The 18,576-nt window shown below is 53.2% G+C and overlaps 1 protein-coding gene across 1 annotated transcript in view; it reads right to left on the minus strand.

Moving 5' to 3' along the window:
- Positions 1–18,576, minus strand: part of LOC147678936 (CD5 antigen-like) — a 385,256-nt gene that overhangs the window by 38,382 nt on the left and 328,298 nt on the right. The window lies entirely within an intron of this gene.

The raw sequence follows: 18,576 nt of genomic DNA on the forward strand, positions 1-18,576 counted from the left end.
AGAATTTTCCCATTCCTTCCTTTAGAAGGTGAGAAATTACAGCACAGACCTCAATTCGGTTCTACAAATGGTAATTACAAAATCATGTACTGGGGAGGACCTAAGACAGAGATTGTGTGGCTTTAACTACTTCAGAATCTGACAGCTTGTCAGATCTTCAACCAAACTCCTACTACTACTTGAAGCCATCACTGCACTAGCTTCCTGTGAACAAACACATTATTTTAGGCTTTTCCGCATGAACCATCAGGTGGTGTACAAAAATGGACCAAGTTCTATACAGGGACCCAAAACTGGTTCCAGGATGCTTGTTTCTGGTTCAGGTAAGACCTGGCTTGACAGTTCGGGCTGGACTGTTCCCATGAGGCACAGAGTCAAGACTGATTTGTATATAGCTGTGTTTGAACTGGGGTGGTGAGGTGAGCTAAACAACAATGATGGATTCAACGCAGATTCGTGACTGGGGTTGAGTGTCTGAAAAGTTTAAGCACTCCCTCCATCATATCCTTGTGTAGAGAGGTGTGGCTCACTGGTTAGAGGCGGCAGACCCGGAGGCTGAGAACGGCCCGGGACCAGGGTTCGATTCCCGACGCGGCAGGGTCGAGGACCAGGGTCAGCGGACTGATAATTCTCGCCTCGGTGCCCACTTTGAGCAGTGTTCACACTCGGTAACTCTGGGCATTAAGCTTGCCTCATCTCTACAACGGCCCCCCACAGACGCCGGGGATGCCTGGCTTCACCTTGGAGATACCCAGCATGGGACCATCTCACAGGGAAAGCCAGGACGGGTTCCCCAGCGGTCATTCGCGCCAGGATACTCCGGTAGTAATTGAGCGCGCTACAAAACACCTTACATTTACATTTACATTTACATTTGCACATGTGTGATGCAAACCTCTAAGTCAGTTTTTTTAAAGCAATACAAAGCCACTTTGTGTGGCTCTGAGTGGCCTAAAAATCAGGAGTAGTGAAACACAGCATAAATCGCTGCATTGTATTACTCAGCTCTGAGTTGGCATTTGTAGTGATTGAGTCAGGTACAAGTGATGATTTTCATGTAGTTTTATTCACGATTAGAACAAGACCCAATCAAGACCCCACCAGGAGCAGCCAACATGCTTCTCAGCTCAGTTAACTGTGACTATTTGACTCACAACATTCGATAACATGTCATCACTCTAAGATTCTACAGGCAGGGCATGAATAGCATTGAACTCAGGATATAGCATATCCCCCTTTCTCCTAAAATGTACAAATGAACAACAATGAGGAAAGAAGAAAGATTAAGAGAAGATTCAGAAAGGAAATAAGAACCACAAACCAATGCAAGAGGAGAGCAACCTAAAAGGATGAGAGAAACAATGAAAAGAGGAAAACAAGAACATAAGAACCATCCTCCCTTCTATACACAAAAATAAAGGCAAGAAGAGGAGAAGAGGAAACGCGATTGACTGCCCCAAAACACACCCACTGGCCAGAACAGGAATGTAAGGAGGCTGAAAAATGAAAACCCAACAGAGGAAGAAAACACGACAGAAAAACAGAAGAAAGCTCAGAATCCACAAGAGACACCAGGAAGGTGACAACCGAGGAACACTGAAAAAAGAAACAAGAAAGATGAGGAAAAGTATAAGGATAATCCTCACCCAAGAGAAACACCACATCAATACAAAATGAAAAATATAATGTAAAGACAACAGTGTAAGTATAAAATTCTATATAAAAATAACATACCTATGTAGTTTCGGAGGACTATAGCCCAAAAGCAACCCCTAAAAAGATAAGGGATTATAGAAATAACAGATGGGACTAAGACCCATAGGAACATAGTCCTTGTAAAATTAACATCGTGAAAACAAAGAGAGGTTGAGTGAAAAAATCCAGATCTGGGTAGGGACCCATATGATAATGTGAGTGATGTCAGAAAAAACAGATATGGATAGGAACCCATATAAAAATGTGGAAGAAATCAAATATATATTAATGCAAAAGGGAATGACACCCTTGTAACCAGAACTGAATCATGCACAAAATGGGACTCCCCATACACACCCTATGTAGGGTAACAATAACCTTGTAAGGACAAACTTTGTGTGGAACTTCCACACCGTGCACTGGAGTAATGTAACTGTGTTAATAAAGCACATATGAGTAGGAACTCATGACACATCCCAAATAGTGAAAGGAATATTATATTGAATATAATTATGATGGGACCAAGGCCCATAGCGAACACCCTGTGTGGGGAATACTAGACGTATCTGTATACTCAATGTGGGTGTGACTTAAATATGGGTAGGAACTCCAATACATGGGTAGGAACCTGTGACCTAAATATAGGTAGGAACCCATATACATGGGTAAGAACCAGAGAGTCTAATGTGGGTAGGAACCGGTAAGCAGTCTCTAGGTTAGAGAAAGTTACATACGCAACAGGACTGATACCTTTGCATAGATCCTCTATGAAGGGTAGACAAGTGTAGTACACAAAAAAAAACAGACAAATATACGAATGTACCATGTGTGTCGATGGGACTAAAACCCCCTGCAAGGGGCGTGGCCAAGATGGCGGGCTGAGAGGACGCACTCGCCGAGAGCTCCCGAGCCCCTGGAAACCCTGCACTGCTTATATCCGCTGATCCCCCCCGGATCGAGCGGTAACCACATCTGGTGACCCCCGTGGTGGTGTAGAGCAGTTGGCGAGCCCCAGGTGCCCCGCCGCGGTGGTGATTCCGCCCGGATACCGACTGAGACGGCGCCCGCTGATCGGCTTGTGGGAAGCCCGAGAGCCGCGAGACCTACAGGCTTGGGGTCCCGGCGGCGTGATCCGGCGACTGCGAGTGGCCTGCCGGAGTACCTGCACTGCAGCGACCGAGTGGGTGCCGAGGCGGCCTTCGCCGGCGGAGCGGAGCCGAGCGGAGAAAGGCGACGGAGGCGTAGTCGGCCTACGACTACTACGCAAGACCGGGGCTTGAGAACGCCTGCTCCACGTGGCTGCTCCGGCCCACCCCTGGCCGTGGCGGAGTAGAGTCGCACCTTCGGAGTATTTGCACACCCAGGCGAGCCGGCCCCAGTTGCCTCTCGCCCTGCGGGCCTGCCCTTCGACTGTGTGTATCGCATTTGGACCCGTGACGGAGGTAGGCCTCGTTCCCTGGGCGTTGGCCCCATTGACTGTAAAGGGCGGCCATTTTGGAGACCTCGGACCGGCCGCCCAGCCTTGATCGGGGTCTCAGCGCTGCAGTGCTTCCTGACCAACGACGGAGTGCCCGACCGGCTTCCGCTGCTCAGCGGCCCTGACCTTAGGCGCCTCTTCACCAAGCTGCGGCCATCAGTGACTCCCGCCCCGCCAAGATGTCGAATGCCAGGGGTCAGAGGAGAGGCGACCGAACTCTGCCGGACATGTTGGGACGTGGTGCCCTGCGCAGCGGGGGGAGCCAGGCCGCCCCGAGCTCCCCGGCCCATTCCAGAGGCGCTGACGGCGGAGAGCCCCCAGTGACTCGATCGTTCTTGGAGTCGCTGTTTAGCTCCTTGAGGGAGGATTTTCAGACTTTGAAGCAAGAGGTGGCCGGAGAGGTCCGGGAAGTCCGGAGAGAAGTGGACTCCCTGGGGGAGCGAGTTAACACTGTGGAGGAGGCTGGTCATTCCAGAGATGAAGAGATCACCCACCTGCAGCAGGAGGTCCTGCGGCTGCGGGAGCAACAGATTGAGCTGCAGGCCCACGCCGAAGACCTCGAAAACCGGTCCAGGCGGAACAATATCAGGGTCCGGGGCGTCCCGTCCAACGAGGAAGGTGACGACGTGACCGCCTACCTGGAGACCCTCTTCCGCGCAATCTTGGGGGAGTCAGAGGACTTTCAAGTCCGTATCGACAGGGCGCACAGGGTGGGCCGCCCTCGCAGAGCCTCGGCCCCCCCCCGGACATTTTGGCCTTTCTGCCGGACTTCCCCCTGAAGGAGCGGATTCTCCGCGAGGCGCGGAGGCAGCAGCCTTTCCGCTTCAGAGATCACCCGGTGGCTCTCTATCAAGACTTATCCACGGTCACGCTCCAGAAGAGGAAGTCTTTCAAAATTGCCACGGACTTCCTTCGGGAGCACGAAACGCAGTATTCTTGGGGGCACCCCTTCCGCTTGATCTTCCGGTGGAACGGGACATTGCACCAGCTCCGGTCCCTCCAGGATGTCTGCGCAGTATTGGGAATCACGGCTTCGGATGCAGACACCCCGGCGCCACGCCGCAGGCGAAGCACTCGAGATGGTTGGCAGCAGATCGGGGAGAGGCGCTCCCCACCGCCGGAGCGGCCTGACTCGCCCACGATTCGGGTGGACATGTCGAGCGCTATCCAGGAGGCCTCCAGAGCGACAGCGAACGGTGATGTGGCCTTGACGGCCTGAACTTACTCCGGGGGGAGTCTACATTAGCTTTTCATCATTGCAGGTGCAAGGGTTCTGGGGGTAGGGGGGGACGGGGGTGCTGGTGGTGGTGGCTGGACGTCCACTCAATCGACTTTCCACGGCCTTGTCCGATAAGGACCGGACTGGGACAATTACTTTTTTGAATGGCTTGAGAAGCGGGGGGGGAAGGGGAGTTGCAGGGGAATGTTTCGAGTTGGGGGGTTTGTTGGGGGGATGGGAGTTGGGGGCAGTGTGGAGCAGGGCCTGTGAAGTTCCGGGGGAAGGGGGGGGTCCACTCAGTTGGGGGGTTTTGGGGTTCGGGGACTGTACTGTGCCGTAGGGATGTTTGCTTTCGCTGTGTGCTGAGGTTTCTTGTTGTGGCCTCTGTGTTTCACCCGCTGGGCCTTGCCCGCCTTCATGTGCGTTTCTGGGGTTCCCCTCCTTGATGGCTCTTAAAGTTGTTACTCTGAATGTGAAGGGGCTGAATAACCCGGTTAAAAGGCGGGCCGTCCTGTCTCTGTTGGAGAACTCTCAGGCCGACGTCTGCCTACTGCAGGAGACCCATCTGCTGGCCAAGGATTGTCCCAGAATGCGCACCCCCAAGTTCCCCACGCAGCTCTTTTCCTCCAGTGCTTCTAAAACGGCAGGCGTAGCGCTCTTGTTCTCTAGGGGGTTCAGAGGGGAGGTTTTGCAGAAGGTAGCGGAACAGAAGGGGAGACTTCTGGCATATAGGATCAAGGTGGGGGGTTTGGTGATGACTGTAGGCTCTATATACGGCCCCAATGACCATCAAGACCAATTTTTGCACAGGGCATTGGAAGACGTGGCGTCCACCTCTGATAGGCACATAGTGCTAGGGGGGGATTTGAATTTGGTCTTTGATGCGACTCTGGACAGGTCTGTGCAACGGCGCCACCAGTTGGGAGAGCTTTCGGGCTCGGTTCGTACCCGACTGGAGGAGCGTATTCCTATTTCTCTCATGCACACAAGTCCTACGCGAGACTGGATCATCTTCTAGTGACGGGCCCGATGTTCGCACTAGCATCGAATGCCGACATAGGGGTCCTCTCTCTCTCCGATCATGCGCCGGTGGAGGGTACCTTCAGTCTACCCCCGGTGGCTCGCCCGAGAGGGGTCTGGCGTCTCCGGGACACGCTGCCGCACAGGCGTTCGACGGTGCAACAGATCCGCGCGGCCATAACGGACTTCCAGCGGGTAAACGACAACTACGACACCTCCCGCGCGACGCAATGGGCTGCCCTGAAGGCTGTGCTCCGGGGCGAATTTATCGCTATCTCCTCGGCGGAGAACAAGGATCGCCAGCTCAAGAGGGACGAGCTTACTCGGCAGGTGCGGGAGCTGGAACAGGTACATCATAGAACGGGCGCCCCCAGAGTCTGGAGGCAACTGAAGGCCGCCAGGAAACTCTTGTCTGCTCTTGACACGGACCGGGCGGAGTACGCAGTGCTTCGCCTGAAGCACAAGTATTACACCGGTGGAGACAGGTGCGGCCGGCTCTTGGCGCACAAGCTCAGGGTGCAACATCAGCAGCACCGGGTGAAAGAGCTGGTTACTCCTGCCGGAGGGTCAGTCACGGAGGACGAGCAGATTGCGGACGTTTTCCGTAACTTCTATGCTGACCTCTACACTGGCGAGGCCCCCTCCGCCCGGGCGGAGGCGGACTATCTGGATTCGGTGTCGCTCCCATCGTTAACACCGGATCAGGCCCAGTATTTGGAGCGGGAGATTCGGATCGAGGAGGTGGTTACGGCGATCTCCCGGCTTAAGACGGGTAAGGCCCCGGGACCGGATGGCTTCATCCCTCTTTTCTATAAGACCTTCTGTCAGGAACGTGCGCATTTGCTGACGCGCCTCTTCAATACATTTTCGGAGCCGGGTGCCATCCCCTCCGAATTTCTCCAGGCCACGGTCTCCGTGATCCCGAAACCGGGCAAGGACTGGACTGCCTGCGGGTCCTACCGCCCTATCTCGCTACTGAACACGGACCTGAAGGTTTTCACTAGCATACTGGCAGCATGTCTGGCACTTCATCTCCCGGGCATGGTCGACTCGGATCAGGCCGGCTTCGTGCCAGGCAGGCAGACAGTGGACAACACGAAGAGGGTGACTCATATTCTTGAGAAGGCCTCCAGGATTCCCGGGGAACGCATGCTCCTCTCCATAGGTGCGGAAAAGGAGTTTGACAGGGTGCACAGGCCCTACCTAGAGAAGGTCCTGGGCAAGTTTGGGGTCGGCGAGAAGTTCCGGCACCTGATTTTCAACTGCTACCGGTTTCCGTCCGCGGTGGTTCGGGTGAATGGGGGCAGCTCCCGACACTTTCCAATAGAACGTGGTACACGACAGGGATGCCCGCTGTCCCCTCTGCTCTTCGCTCTTTATATGGAGCCGTTTGCTCAAAGGGTCCGACAGAACCCCGATATCACAGGGGTCAGGATGGGAGAGTTTCACCATGCGCTTAGCCTGTACGCGGATGACGTCATTTTGACGCTCGATGACCCACGGAGGTCCCTGCCTGCATGTATCGCGGAATTGGACCTCTTTGCCGCGGTGGCGGGCTTCAAAGTGAACCTCGGGAAGTCTGCTGCCCTCGATATCTCGCTGACTAGTGCCACCAGAGCTGACCTGCAGAGACTTTTTCCTTTGAGCTGGTCGGGGGACCGGATTCCGTATCTGGGGATCCTCTTGGCACCCTCACTCTCCCCGCGATGGTCACGGCCAATTACAAGGCTTTGAGTACGAAAATCAGAGAGGAATTGGCCCGGTGGGATAAGGGCACGTTATCGCTGCTGGGCAGGGTGGCCGCAGTGAAGATGACCCTTCTACCTCAGGTGCTATACCTGTTTAGGGCGCTCCCGCTGCAGCCCCCCAAAGGATGACTCGCGGAGACTCAATCGGCCATCGCACGTTTTGTGTGGCAGGGCCGTAGGCCTCGGATCAAACGGACTATAGCTACGCTGGCGCCTGAGTCTGGAGGACTAGGGATACCAGACTTGCAGAAATATTTCCAGGCCGCCCAATTTCGCTATTTGGTGGAGTGGAGCCGGTGGGAGTCGGATAAACACTGGCTGTTTCAGGACCAGGCGGTAGCAGGCAGGACGCTACAGGAGGTGCCTTTCCTGAGACGGGCCCATCGGCCCCCTAACCTTTACGCCTCCTTTGTGACGCGGGTCCCGCTTCGGGTGTGGGACTCAGTGGCTACTAGGCATGAACTCACTACCTTTCCCTCACCCTTCACGCCGCTGATTGGCAATCCGGACTTTGGCCCGGGTATGGAGCCTGGCGCCTACGATCATTGGCGGGCGGCCCGTTGCTGCACCCTGTATCATCTATATGGCCCAGGGGGTGTCGTCCCCTTCCAGGACTTACGTAGGGATTATGGCCTCCCCGAGACGGAGCGTATGCGGTATATGCAGGCGCGCCACTGGGCGCTACAGCCTCAAGTGCGGGCGACAGCAGACCGGGAGATCACGGTGTACGAGCGCTGGCTAGTCACTCGCACGTCGAACGCTAAGCTCATCTCCGATTTGTATAAGATTCTGCAGCCCCCCCCCCCTTTCATATCCACAACCCGGGTAGGGAGCGCTGGGAGCGGGAGCTTGGTCGAGTGCTGAGTCATACTGAATGGGACCACATCTCCTACCGGGCGCGCCACTCTGCCTATCACACGGGGCTCACGGAGACCTTCACCAAAATTTCAACCTATTGGTACCACACTCCTGGGAAACTACATGAGATGGATAGATCAATACCGGGGACGTGCTGGCGTAACTGTGGTCAGAATGGCACGCTTACTCATATCTTGTGGGACTGTCCCCTTTTGGCTTCTTACTGGGAGGAGGTCCTCAATGAGGTTGACAAATGCTTTGGGATAGAGCTGCCCCGATTCCCTGCTTACGTCCTATTGGGATTGCCGAATGGATTGATGTACCCTCTCAGATCTAAAAGGGGTAGACAGATAGCTTTGGGGTCAGCTGTACAAAATATACTCATACACTGGCGATCCACCACGCTCCCCACTGTTGTCGGCTGGTTGCACAGATTGTGGCATGTCCTTGGCATGGAGAAGCTGTCCTTAGTGGTGGCAGGGGACGTAGATGCTTTTGAGGAGCTGTGGGAGCCTTTCCATAATCTGTTGTGCTCTGAATTCAAAGAAATCACCTGCCCTAGGTATCTCAGACTGTTGCGGCTGACACCGCCGCCGGACCCGCCTGTTTGATTGGTCTAAGATAGCATCTGGTAGCGGGGGCAAACAATAGGTTGCTACGGGGGGAGAGCGAGTGGTTGACGGCACAGTACAGGGGGTGGGGGCGGGGTGTGGGAGTTGGGGGGTAGTTGGCTGGGTGGGAAATGGGGCAGGATTGTTTTCCCCACCCCTTTTTTCTTTTTCCCTTTTTCCCTTTCCTTCCCTTCCCCCCTTTTTTTTGTCTCCACCCACAGGTGCGCGAGCTGTGTTTCCAAGCATGATGGTGCCCATAGTGGCGAAAGACTTGCTTTGATGTATCCAATGTACCGTACGCACTGATTATGAGGGCACCTGTGGTTTTCTTTTTCATGTACTTTGTTGTTTCCTTCCTTACCCTGCTTCAATAAAAATACTTTAAACCTAAAACCCCCTGCGATCCCGGGTAGGGAAGACTAAAATGTGTAAAGCAAACAAAGTTGGCAGCGGGAAAGACAGCGAGAAAAATTGCATGTAATGGAACAATAACTGCACTCCCAACGAACATGGGTTACTGTGAGAAATCACACACCAACAGGAAAAACTGTAGAGAACAAAGATTTGAATGCAAGTAAACTGCACCATAAACTTAGTGGAAGACATTGGTGTGCCCATCACCATGGTAACACAGGCAGACATAATTAAATCCTCGAAGTGTCCGGACCAAGTAAACGCCATACATAGACACACTCGGAGGTTGTCATAAAGTTAATTTAGGTCAAAAAGTGTTTTCCTTGACAAAAGGCATCACTGGTAAAAAGGAGGAGCAGCAAAAACTCCACAAATCAGCACGTGTGTCTAAACAAAACGAAGACTTTAACTCACTATTCAAAAGAAGGGTTGTAATCGCACAAACTGGTGAAAAGATGCAGGAATGCGATGCCAAAGGATCCTCCAACTCCGATTGTGGTGAAAAGTGACAAACTAGAAATAACTTTATTGAAAATACTGTCTTCGTGGTTGGCACGGCTTGTAGGATGCTTGATGCGATGCCAGACTAATGCCTGATTGCCAAAGTGAGAAGTGGTTGACTTGGAAACGAGAAGGAAAGACACAGCAGAAAATACGCCAATCCAAAAATGGCGGCACGCATCAAGGCACCGCACCGGATGGCTTGCAGCAACAGCGTGCGTTGAAACGTCTCCCACAGCACAGCGATCGAAAAGTGTCCAGACGTGACAAAAAGAAGGAGGGAAGCAATGGCAGTGAGGTTAAGATTGCGCGCGTTCAGAATGTGCACACGGTGAGGGGTGTAGTGTTCCGGGGCGCGTAAGCTGCGGTCTAGATGACCCACGCCCAGGAGCGTCCCTGCGCTGACGCGTGACGTCAGGTGCCGGGGGCTATACATAAAGAGGTGTGGCTACGACAAGTCAATCGGAGCCACGTGTAGACAGTAACCTCGGCTCCTGTGATTATTAGCGGCAGCTGCTCTAGCGCTAGCCCAAGCACAAACGCTACACTGGCGACGAGGGTATTAACGAACCCACCCTCTCAACGGCACAAAACCATTGTCGCACCACAGTTTCTACGCACTGCGAACGCAAGGGGGAGCTCATTGCTGCTAGGCCCAATCCGCAGGCACAGTAGCCCTGATCAACCCACAGCCGGCGAACGGAGAAACGAAGCAACGGCATAGCCGGGGGAAGCAGCCACGGTGCATCCTACGCCAACAAAGGGGGTGAGAACAGCGCGCTACACCGCCACCCCAGCCAAAAGCCACCCCGCAGCCAACAAATACGTGCATCGCCACCGGGGCCTCAGAGCCAGGCAGGGAGAGTGCGCCGGGCATTGCAGGGGACAATACCACCTACCAGCAGAGGGACAACCAGTACTCCCAGGACTGCGGCCTCATCTCATAGGCATCGCAGACCTCGACAGCACACCGCGCACGTGTCAAAATGGCATCCATTCCCGCCCTAGAACCGTTCGCAGTTGACGGTGCGCCGTCATCCCTCGCACCACGGTGGAGGGATTGGACAGAATGCCTCCAAATACATTTCGAAGGAAAGGGAATTTCGAGAGAAAGGCGCAGAGCCCTGCTCCTACACCTTGGTGGCAAGGACATACTTCGCATATACAAAAAATTGACGGAGGCCACCCCAAAGACATACCAAACGCTCCTCACAGCTCTGACCGCCTACTTTGCCCCATGGCGAGCAAAGATTACGAGCGGTTCATATTCCGCCAAGCAAAACAAGAGGCAGATGAATCCCTATACGCGTTCCACGGCAGACTAAAAGAGCTAGCCAGCTCCTGCAGGTTCCGGGATGAACAGGAAGAGATCAGGGGGCAGATCATCCAAGGCTGTTTCTCATCGAAACTCCGTGTTGCCATACTCCAAGAGGATGACAAGCCCCTCGCGGATATCCTCAAACTGGATCGATCTAAAAAACTATCTCAGGCAAGAGCGTCCCATATGGAGTCGGCCCTACACCGGCCTATCAAACTCGAACAAGCCCACACTGCTGAAAAAGTGAATGTGGTGAGGCCGAAAGGGAAACAAACAGGCGGGAGGAAGCTACCAGACAAAAGGAAGGAGTGTGGTTATTGCGGTGGCCAGCCACACCGCATGCAAGACTGCCCAGCAAAAGGGAAGAAATGTAGCGCATGCGGGTGGATGAACCACTTTGCGGCAGTATGCAGGTCCACGAAAGCCAAGAAAGAAGCCGCACATGTGGTGAGAGAAGAAGGAGACAGTGAAGACATGGACGATGACACGGAGGACTATCTAGTCCACTACGTGTACGCCATTTACCAACCAAAAAGAAAGAAACGGCGGTTCCCTAAATACTGCACCATGATTAACCAGCAGGAGGTGAGAGCCACAATTGCCACGGGGGCATCTATTGAGCCAATGGCGGCAAACGTATACAACCAACTGCAGGCAAAACCGCCGCTACGTGAGGCGAAGATCCGGTTGCTCGCATACGGCCAGAAGACACCCATCCCCCTGATCGGATGCTTCAAGACAGAACTAAGACACCAAGAGGCCACAGTGCCCACCACGATCTACGTCACAAAAGAAGGCAGTGGCATGCTGCTAAGTGGTCAATCTGCAGAAGATCTAAAGCTCATATTCTATGCTCTGGCAGTACTAGAAGAAGAACTAGAGACCATCATGGAAGAGTTTGAAGACGTGTTCAAGGGCATCGGATGCCTAAAAGGGAAGGAAGTATCTCTCCACATCGACCCATCAGTTCAACCAGTTGCACTGAGGCATTGGCGCATTGCGTTCCATTTAAGGAGGAAAGTGGAAGACGAACTTGAAACACTGGAAAAGCAAGGGATCATAGAAAAGGTCAGTGGACCTACTCCATGGGTATCCCCCATAGTAGTGGCCCGAAAACCCAAGCAGCCTGGACAAGTCCGCATCTGTGTCGACATGCGTCTCCCGAACGCAGCGGTGAAGAGAGAGCGGCACCTGACCCCCACTATAGACGATATCCTGGGCGAACTCAACTGGGCGAAGTGCTTCTCCAAAGTAGACCTCTGGTCGGGCTATCATCAATTACCGCTCCACCCATATTCAAGATACATCACTACTGAGACGATATCGGCGCCTCAACTTTGGAATCTCGAGTGCCGCAGAAGTATTCCAGAACACCATTTGCGAAGTCCTTAGCGGGCTCCCGGGAGTCCTGAATGTGAGTGATGATCTACTCATCTATGCGACGTCAATTGAAGAGCACCACCAAAGACTACGGGGGGTTATATAGCGGATCAAAGAATCTGGTCTGAACTTACACAAGGAGAAGTGCCAATTCCTGCAGTGGAAAATCAGTTTCTTTGGGTAGACATTCTCAGACCACGGAGTGGCACCTATCCTGATAAAGTGAAGGACATCCAGGAAGCCCCGGCCCCCACGAATGTGTCAGAAGCTAGAAGTTTCCTAGGGATGGTGAACTTCTGTGGTCCCTTCTTCCCGGATCTCTCCAACCTCACCAAGCCACTTCAAGAACTGACGAAATCAGCCATCACGTGGCAATGGGGCCCAGAACAAGAGAAAGCATTCCGGGACACCAAAGCACCCCTGTCGGCGGACACCACCCTCTCGTACTTCGACCCAGCCAAGTCCACCAACGTAGCCATGGACGCCAGCCCCTTCGGGCTAGGAGCAGTGCTAACGCAACATCAGAACAACAGGGAATGGGCACCCATCGCCTACGCCAGTCACTCGCTGACAGACACGGAGCAGAGGTACTCGCAGATTGAAAGAAAGGCCAGAGCCATACATTGGGGCTGCCGATATTTTCACGTCTACGTGTACGGCCACCCCTTCACGGTAACCACGGACCACAAACCTCTCCTGCCGCTGTTCCAAGGCACAGTATCAAAACCGCCTCCCAGAATGGAGAAGTGGATACTCTAGATACAGGGGTATGACTACCGAGTGGAGTACAAGCCAGGGTCAACAAACCCCGCAGTCTACCTGTCAAGACTCCCCCGGGAAGCCACTCTGATAGAGAAGGAGGTAGCGGAGGACACCGAGGAGTATGTCCGGTTGGTGACGGAAAAATCCCGACCACTACCTATGAGCCTAGAGTCTATCATTGAAGCTTCACAGAGTGACGAATGCCTCCAACTAATCGCCGATGCAATACAGTCAGGAAACTGGCGCTCCATCCAGGAATCCCTGGGCAAAAGAACTCCGCAGGCAAATGCCACCCTGGAGTCCATCTTAAGAATCAAAGAGGAACTGTCTCTCGACTGCCCAGGATGCATCCTACGAGGTCCCCGTCTAGTCCTGCCAAGCAGACTAACCCACCAAGCGGTGGAGCTAGCATATAGAGGACACCAAGGCATGGTGAAAACCAAAAGCCGACTGAGAGCCAAGGTGTGGTCCCCAGGCATGGACCCCCTGGTGGAAGAGACTGTCAGAACATGCAATTGGTGTCAGGCAGCGGGGCCGCTGGACCGCCCTCATCCAGTCGTGACTGAAGACAATCCCCAGAGGCCATGGGAGTGTGTAAACACGGATTTCGGACACCTCCCTGACGGGCGGTACGCGCTCGTAATAATTGATGACTTCACCAAGTATCCAGAGATAGAGATCGTAGGAAGCCAAACGGCCACGGAAGCCATCGCAAAGTTTGAAAAAACCATCGCCACTCACGGCATCTTCGATGTAGTCAAAACTGACAACGGACCGCCGTTCCAAGGTCAAGAATTCGCCGACTACCTCAAGAGCTGGGGGATCCATCACCGCAAGATAACCCCGCGATGGCCCCAGGCCAACGGGGAAGTAGAGAGGTTCATGCGCACGCTCAACAAGACCATCCGCATAGCCCTCGCAGACGGATCACCTCTAGAAAAGGCCATTTACAGTTTCCTCAGAGAATATTGCATGACCCCACATGTTACAACAGAGGCGGCGCTTAGTGCTTCGACCATGGGTCGAATAGTGAAAGACACACTCCCAAACCATCCCACATGGGTCCCTGAGCGAGCCAGAAAAGAAAAGACTCTGGCGAATCGAACTCACTTCAATGAGCAAGCCAGCAGACGGAGAGGGGCCCGTGAGTCCATGATCACACTGGAGGACCAAGTCTACGTCAAGGACCGGTACCCAGGCAGCAAGTTCAGACTCCCATTCGAACACCAACCCTGGACTGTCACCCGTCGAATGGGCACCATGGTGGCAGCCAGAAGAGGAGCAGAAACAGTTACCAGAGACATATCATTCTTCAAGAAGGCCCACCAGGGCGGGTCCCCAAGGGCCGCGCAGCCCTGCCAGAGCCCCCAACCAGGAGAGAGAGCGGAGCCAGAGACGGACCAGTACGTCTCTGAGGAAGAAGGCCCGATGGACCGTGACACCTCTCCGTCTCCAGCCACTCCGGGAAACAGGACACCGAGACCCTCCTCTCTGGCAGAAGGAACCGATACCCCCCCTTCGGGAACACCGAGGGCAGAGGTGTCTCGGGGTGGACAGCTCCCTTATGGACTGAGGAGAAACCCGGCTCCCTCCTCCCAGATGGCTGATTACCTGGTAGATTGAAGCCTGGAATGGACACTCATAGACTGGTAACAGATCCATCGTTTATGGTTTAATGTAATGCCTATATTGTTTTATTTTGATAAAGGTTAGAAGGAATGTAGTGTTCCGTGGCGAGTAAGCTGCGGTCTAGATGACCCGCGCCCGGGAGCGTCCCTGTGCTGACGTGTGACGTCAGGCGCTATAAATAAAGAGGCGTGGCTATGACAAGTCAGTCGGAGCCACGTGTAGACAGTAATCTCGGCTCCTGTGATTATTAGCATAACGCGGCCGCTGCTCTAGCGCTAGCCCAAGCACAAACGCTACACTGGGCTCGAGCTGTATTCAAATGTAAACACCCCAACTGGCATGTTGCAGCACCAACCGCCACCGGCCTCCAAAACACCAAAACAAAATGCCTCCACTCACCGGTAGATAGGAACTAAACACCCTAAGTTCACAAGTGTAAAGGTGACGTGAAAGGCCAGTAGAGAACTCCTCACCAACACGACTCCCCTAGAGATCGGCCTCCCCAAAGTTAAAAAACAATGTGACCACAGCTGACCGTGCTATCACGGGTCCATTTTTTAAAGTGCACAAGAAAATGCTCCAGCAAAGCACCTCCTCTTGTTGAAGGGCACACAGGATACCGCTGAGCTAACCAATAGGGAAAATACACTTTGACTGGAACTGCCTGGAAGGACAGGCAGTTCTATTACCTCGTTTGAGGATATGGTGTCTCCACAGGAAGAACTGTCTTGAGATAACAGAATCTCAGAAGCACTCTTCTTCCAAGGTAGCATAGAGGTTGATAACAGGAACAGACATCCATATAGTAGTGGACACCTTGGCTGGCACACACATATAACAGCACACTTCTTCCTCAGACAGTGTGAAGACGTAGATATGTGGCAGGTGAACACACTAGATTAGGCTTACCCTCACTGAAGGCACAGCACAGGACACAGACGTTGTTGAATGGCAGGCTTTCCCTTGCTAAAGGCGCAGCACAGGACACAGACGTTGTTGAATGACAGGCTTTCCCTCACTAAAGGCGCAGCACAGGACACAGACGTTGTTAAATGGCAGGCTTTCCCTCACTAAAGGCACAGCACAGGACACAGACGTTGTTGAATGGCAGGCTTTCCCTTGCTAAAGGCGCAGCACAGGACACAGACGTTGTTGAATGGCAGGCTTTCCCTCACTAAAGGTGCAGCACAAAGGCGTAGTGATGATGGGGAGTAGACGCCCAAAACTGAAAGGGCAGCTCCTGAAGTAGCACTTCCCCAGATGCACAGGAACAACTGGCAGACTGGTGTGGGTGACCGATGGTAGGTCACTGGTGGGGTCAAGGATGCCAGCTGAGGTAGATGCTTAGCTTGAGTTACTGTAGAGTCTGTTTTTGGAGTTGCATGAGGTTTGAAGAGGTGACAGACGCAGGTTCTCTTCAGGATCGTCACCAAAAACTTGTAGTGATTGAGTCAGGTATAAGTTTGAGTTTAAAAGTTTTGTAGAGCGCTCGTACAGCTAGCGGTTTCTTGGCGCTACCTGGCTACTGCTACTCAGGGGGCAGGAAGGATGGGGAGTCTGACCATTTAAGATGGGAAGGATTGGGTGAAGAGAAAGGTCTTGAGGCCTTTACGGAACAAAGGGTAATGGGTGCACGTTCTCAGGGAGGTTGGGAGGGAATTCCAAAAAGCTGGGCCAGTGGTTGTGAACTTGGAGCCCCCCACTTCTTCCGTTTGAAACGGGGGACCACAAGGAGGTGGTGGGAAGAAGATCGGAGATCTCTCGATGGAGTGTAGTTTTGAATGGCTGAATTGATGAAGGAAGGGGCAGAGCCTGTCCGGGCTTTAAAGATGGTACAGCCCAGCTTAAATAAGGCACGCTGCCGGACAGGAAGCCAATGCAGGGAAAGGAGGAGAGGTGTTACGTGATGTGATTTTGGTAAGTTGAAAACCAGCCGAGCGGCTTGGTTTTGGACCACTTGCAGACGCCTCATGAGGTAGTCGGGCATGCCATGATAGAGGGCATTGCCGTAATCTAGGCGAGATGTTACCATGGCCAGAAGTATTAGCTTGAGCGCCTCGGGGGAGAAGAATTGTGAGACTCTGCGTATAGTCCTGAGGGAGAGGAAGGCTGAAGATACCACGGCGGAGACTTGAGAGTGTAGGGAAAGTTGGTTGTTAATTTTGAACCCAAGAGTTTTAACGGCAGATACAGGAATAGGTGGGGAGCCTAGGGAAAGGGGCCAAAAAGAGGGGGACCAAGGACTGGAGCAACCACCCGTCAACACCAATTCCGTTTTATCGGGATTGAGTTTCAGGTGGTTGAAATTCATCCAGTCCTGGATGAAGGTCATGATGAACTGAAAATTAGTTATTGAGTCGGGGGAGGAAGAGAGGGAAAAGATGAGCTGGAGATCGTCTGCGTAGTTGTACACAGAGACCTCCAGTTGCTGCAAAGCAAAAATAAGGGGGGCAATGTAAAGGTTAAATAAAAGGGGGGACAAAGAGGATCCTTGGGGGACCCCGCACTGGATGGGTCAAAATTCAACTGAGTACTCTCCCAGGCGAACTGCCTGAGTTCGACCGCTCAAGAAGGAGGATAGCCATAGCAGGGCTGACCCTCCGATTCCCGCCGCCTCGACACGTGAAAGTAAGATGGTATGGTCCACCGTGTCGAAAGCGGCGGAAAGATCCAAGAGGATCAGTGCCTGAGGTTGATTGGTGTCCATTCCTTGTCGCAGGTTGTCCAGAACGGATATTATTACGGACTCAGTTGAATGAGCCGGGCGGAAACCGGCCTGTCTCGGGGCCAAGACACCATACTTTTCCACAAACTCACTCAGGGTTTTTACTACATGCCGTTCCAATACCTTTGCCAAGAAAGGCAGAAGAGAAATGGGGTGGTAATTGGCTGGATCCGAAGGATCCGCCCCTGGTTTTTTTAGGATCGGAACGATCACTGCCGATTTTAATGCTGGGGTGACAATACCCTGGGACAGCGAACTGTTGAGAAGGGTTAGGGGTGGCGTGGGGCAGTGAGAGTAGATCTGCTTCAGAATATGAGCAGGGCAGGGATCCAGCGGGGAGCCGGATTTAACTAGTGGAAGAATGGAGGAGAGTGAATCGGTCGTGAGGGGCGGAATTGAGTCAAGATGTGCTGTAGCTGGTGGGCAGCAGGGGTCGGTGAAGTCCGGGGAAGGCGGGGGGATTTTGGCTTTAATCTTACTGATTTTATCTAAGAAGAAGGAATTGAGAGAATCGCATAGTGGTTGTGAAGGGGAAGGTTTGAGTGAGGCTCTGTCAGAGTAAGCTAGATCTTGAACGATGGAGAATATTTCTCTTGGCCGGTTCTCCGCGAACTGAATTTTGGATGAGAAGTAGGCTTTTTTGGTTTCCAGTATGGATTTCTTGTATTGTACAAGAAGATCAGTGTAACGGGTTTTGGAAATAGGACAATAGTTCCGTCTCCACTGTCGTTCCGCTTGGCGGAGGTTACGTTTCTGGGTCTTCCGATCGTCCGAAAACCAACGATTAGCATCTTTGGGGCGTTTGGATGAAATGCGCCTTAGAGGGGCGATGGTGTCGCAGCCCGCTCGCAGCCAGATGCTGATAGCTTCTGCTTGACCAGAGGAGGGCAGCCCAGTAAGGTTAGGGATGGAAGAGGAGAGGGCAGTAGATAGGGCCTCGACATCAACACGGTTCCATGATTGTGCCCAGACATTTCTCGCCGGGGTGGGTTTAGGTGATGAGAAGGGGGATAAGGAGAAGGCGATCAGAGAATGGTCTGACCAAAGGCAAGGGTAAATGGATAGTGAGGTGACCGGGCAGAAGTGATCATTTTTATGTAGTTTTATTCAAGATTAGAACAAGACCCAATCAAGACCCCACCAGGAGCAGCCAGCATGCTGCTCAGCCCAGTTACCTGTGACTATTTGATTCCCAACATTCCATAGCATGTCATCACTG

This window comes from Lissotriton vulgaris, chromosome 11, assembly GCF_964263255.1.
Source record: "Lissotriton vulgaris chromosome 11, aLisVul1.2, whole genome shotgun sequence".
Lineage (NCBI taxonomy): Eukaryota > Metazoa > Chordata > Amphibia > Caudata > Salamandridae > Lissotriton > Lissotriton vulgaris.